This window comes from Sinocyclocheilus anshuiensis, unplaced genomic scaffold (assembly GCF_001515605.1).
Source record: "Sinocyclocheilus anshuiensis isolate Anshui unplaced genomic scaffold, SAMN03320099.WGS_v1.1 scaffold598, whole genome shotgun sequence".
Taxonomy (NCBI): Eukaryota; Metazoa; Chordata; class Actinopteri; order Cypriniformes; family Cyprinidae; genus Sinocyclocheilus; species Sinocyclocheilus anshuiensis.
Window position 1 is genome coordinate 63,690 of NW_015547660.1, and position 4,909 is coordinate 68,598.

Consider the following 4,909-nt stretch of genomic DNA (forward strand, 5'->3'; position numbering starts at 1 on the left):
GTACATTTCTGCCATATGTACATTAACTGACAGTCACCACTGATAAGCTACCACTAAATATTGTAGAAACTTAATTTGCTGTAAAGTTGCTTTGCAGCAATTTGTATCGTGAAAAGCGCTATACAAATAAACTTGAATTAAACTTGAATTAATTTATAATAATAACCTCAACACAATCCACTTTCCAATTTCCACATAAGGTTCTTTTCAGAAGTATTTACAACCTAAGTATTCAGCCTAGGAATGACTTGCTCATAGTCTCTGTATCTGTATAACAGCTGGGATAAGACAAATTATATTAACATTAAAAAATCCTATCACCTTTAATATGTCATCATAAAATCAAATGACACACTAGGTCATACTACATAGCAGGGGCCTGAGGCAATCATAAATCAGAGAAATACAACCAGCCATCTGCACATCTGCCGGATGAGCTGGATTATTTTAATGTCCATTTTGAGGCTGAAAGCTGAAGTATTCATCCAAAGTCTGGAGCTGTGGAGATGTGTGTAACAGTTCTCTCAAGGTCATGCACAAAGTATACAGCACAGGTGATCATGCAGTAGAGACAAACCACAAGTTCCAGAATTCAAGTCAAGCCAAGTTGAGCTTCATTGTCATTCTGCTGCATGTGGGGACGTACAGTGGAACGAAATGTCTTGGCAGTGCAATCGTGGGTCAGCAGCGTGAAGAGCAGCGGGCTCAGCACACAGCCTTGTGGGGCACCTGTGCTCAGTGTGGTAGTGCTCGAGGTGTTGTGGCCGACACGGACTGACTGAGGTCTTCCAGATAGAAAGTCCAGGATCCAATTACAGAGGGAATTGCTAAGGCCCAGCAGGTTTAGTTTATTGATGAGCTGTTGTGGGATTATTGTGTTGAATGCTGAGCTGAAGTCGATGAACAGCATTCTAACATAGGAGTCTTTATTTTCTAGGTGGGTAAGAGCCAGGTGGAGGGTGGAGGAAATTGCATCGTCTGTAGAGCGGTTTGGACGGTATTGTATTGGAATTGTACATTTGTCTGGATGTTTGCAAGCAAAGCACGATTTGGGACCCATAATTTGACCATGGGACCCATATTCTGTGATTATACGTGTAGACCACCAAGTCATGTGGTATGCAGTGCCCATGAATCAAACCACCACCTATGAATAAATATTATCATTGCCTTGTGAGACAAATAGGCCAATAAGATGCTGAATTGCTAAAGTCTTCCTGCTTCAATGGGTGTTTAGAGGAAAACTCAACAAATAAACTGGGAATGTTGCACCAAGCAATCAAAGAAAAGCAAATAAAGCAACAATTTCAACATGGATTTTTTTTTTAAATGTTGTTATATTAGGAAAATGTGTTCAGGTTCAAAAATGATAAATGACACCAGGAAGACATCTATCAGTGATTGAGTTAAAAAAAAATAAAATCTTTTCACAAGCCTTGTTCACTCTGAGAACAGGACTACAGAGAATCAAAGGAAACTTGACTGCATGGTGTAAGAATTGCAGTGAAAAATTAACGACTGTTCTGCCATTAGGATTATACCTGCCATTGAGCTGCTCCAACACACAGATCTGACCATGACTCCTAGCCACTGGTGACTTCAGCTTTGGGAAAACGAGGAAAAATGGACAAAAATTGCTGGAGAAAGGATAATGTTACAACATTTCCTGGAAGTATCCTACGTTTGGCCACTGGCCTCAATTTGATCTTACATTCACAAGACGAATATCACTGAATAACATCCACATAATGCATAGACACTACAGTACAAACTGTACTATTGACCACTCGCTTATCAAAAATAATGACTTCTAATTCGTAGTCAGTTACTAATTACAGATTACATGATGAAAACGTCTCCAAGTTACATATGTAACCATGGTTCTACCAGAAAGACTCAGGAGGTGAATATAGAACTCCAAAGTATTTATTTACAAAACCAATACAAAGAACAGAATTATTTTGGCGTAGGCCCCATCCGTAGCTTGAATCAGACATCGTAGATTCCAGCTATTCCTGCCGAAGACGAAGGCAGGGCGGAGCCTACCCCCGCATGGACGGGGCCAACCTGGTGGTGGTGGGGAGGATGGAGGGAAACGACAGCGGCAGTATCTGCAAACACAATGAAGGGTGAGTAGAGGGCTTTTATATTCCTCGTGTTGAGTGCCGATTGGCTAGATCTAATTGTAATATGTGACGTAGCATTAAGTCCTAGTAGAACTTGTGCTGACGCTTCCATTTCCCCGAAGAGAACAAGACGCTGCATCGGAGAACGCATTGGGAACGCCCCCAGCGTGACCACGCTCTGAATCACATGTGTAATCAGTCCAATGCAAGGGAGAGACGTCATAGGTGGGTGACATAGCGACCAGGAAGCTATAAAAGCACGTGAGGTGGAACCGCCGTCAGCTTCTAGGAATGAAGCAAGCGCTCGCAGGGATGCCGGAAGTATGGCCCTGAGACACAGCATCTTGTTCCCTTCGGGGAACCATGGTTACATACGTAACCTGGAGATGTTCCCCTTCAGGAACTCGAGCTGCGTCGGAGAACGCTTTGGATATGAGTATACCCATGCCACCAGACTTGCAAATCCCTGCCTAGTGTGGAAGAGCACAGCTAGGACGAGAGAACAGAAGAGCCAGGAGTGGCTCGCATATCTAGGCCATCAAATCTGACAAACGTGAGGGGCATGGGCCATCCCGCTGCGTTGCAGCTGTCCTGCATGGACACACCTGTCAAGAAGGCCTTGGAGGCCGCCATACCTCGAGTCGAGTGAGCCTTGACCCCCAATGGCGAGGGGAGATCAGAGGACTCATATGCATTAGAAATGGCATCAACTATCCACCGGCTGAGGGTCTGTTTAGTAGCAGGAAGACCTCTCTTAGGGGGACCATAGCAAACAAGCAGTTGGTCCGCCTTTCTCCACAGGGCAGCTCTGTGGACATGTGCTCGCACTGGGCACACACAGTTAAGCAAGGCCTGAAGTACAATAGGCTGTGGTGTGACAGAGGGGACTTTAGGAACATAACCCGCTCGAGGGTAGAGAAAAACTTTGGCCAAGCCGGGCGCAAAGTCTAAGTAAGAAGGGGCCACTGAGAGGGCCTGCAGATCCCCAACTCTCTTTAGAGAAGAAATAGCCAAAAGAAACACAGTCTTAATCAAGAGAAAGCGATCAGAGATCTCTTCAATAGGCTCGAAGGGAGGCTTGCAGAGATGGTGTAACTAGGGGGTGTTTGCCCACCGACTGACTACCGAGAGGGGCGTGGTAGGCCGCAATGGCCGCCACGTAGACCTTCAGGGTGGAGTGGGTCAACCCTGCAGAGAGACGGGCCTGCAGGAACTCCAGCACTGTACCAACCGGGCAGTTAACTGGGTCGAGTTGGCGATTTCCGCACCAAGAAGTGAAAAGTTTCCACTTCAAGGCATACAATTTCCTGATCCGGTTGAGAGACCGGAAGCTACGAGTTGTGCCCCCTCAGAGGCCACACCCATAACTTCCACAGCTCCAGGCGGGGGTGGAGAATCGTACCCTCCGCCTGTGAGAGGAGATCCCTCCTGACGAGAATCTCCCATGGAGAGCAGTCGAGAAGGGAATCAGGTCCGAGAACCATACTCGGCCCGGCCAGAATGGGGCTACTAGCAGCAGACGGACGCCGTCCCGGCACACTCTCTCCAGAACTCCTGGGAGCAGAGCATTCGGGGGAAAGGCGTACAGACGAAGCCTCGGCCAAGTCTGTACCATGGCATCCAGCCCCAGCGGAGCTGGATGAGTCAGAGAGAACCAGAGGGGACAGTGCGATGTCATCTGAGTCGCAAACAAGTCCAGCTGAGCCTGGCCAAAAATTCTCCATATTTGCTTCACCACCTCGGGATGAAGCCTCCATTCCCTGGGCCTCGGCCCCTGCCTCGACAGGATGTCTGCTCCCATATTCAGATGCCCAGGAATATGTACTGCTCTCAGCGAAAGGAGTTTGCCCTGGGACCACACAAGGATCTGGTGCGCCAGCTTGTACAAGGGGCGCGAACGGGTCTGCGAGGAAGTGTTTTAGAGCTCGAAACACGGCCAGCATCTCCAGGCAGTTGATGTGCCACGTGAGATGGCGACCACTCCACAGACCCCAACCGGTGAGGGACGCATCTGCCGCTAGCGTTACGCAGCGACAAGGATCTCCCAACACTGGGCCCTGAGACAAGAACCAAGGCGTCTTCCACATGTCCAAGACACGTAGGCATCACTGCGTGACCTTGATCATGCAAAGCGGGCTTCCCCTCGGGGAGAACCCCTTGGTCTTGAGCCACCACTGTAGGGGTCTCATGTACAGCAGGCCAAAAGGTATCACGTTGGACGCAGCTGCCACCAGACCCAGCAGTTTCTGAAACTGCTTGACAATGAGTCTCTGGCCGACCGGCCTTCTCTGACTCTCACAACTGCAGTGAGGATTGACTCGATCCGAGCAGGAGATAACTGTGCCTGCATCATGGTCGAATCCCACACCACGCCCAGATTAGTGGTTCTCTGAAATGGAGGAAGCACACTTTTCTTGGTGTTTAGTCTTAACCCCAATTCTTTCATGTGAGCAAGAACGACATCTTGATGTCGAACCGCCATCTGCTCTGATTGAGCCAAAATCAACCAATCGTCGATGTAATTCAGTATGCGGATGCCCTGGAGTCGCAGGGGAGCCAGAGCAGCATCCACACACTTCGTGAAAGTGCGGGGTGAGAGTGCAAGGCCGAAAGGAAGAACCCGATATTGGTACGCTTCGCCCCTGAAAGCAAATCTTAGGAACTTCCTGTGATGAGGAAGGATGGAGACATGAAAGTATGCGTCTTTTAGATCTATCGTAACAAACCAGTCCTCTGACCTGATCTGAGACACAACTTGCTTGATGGTGAGCATTCTGAACTTA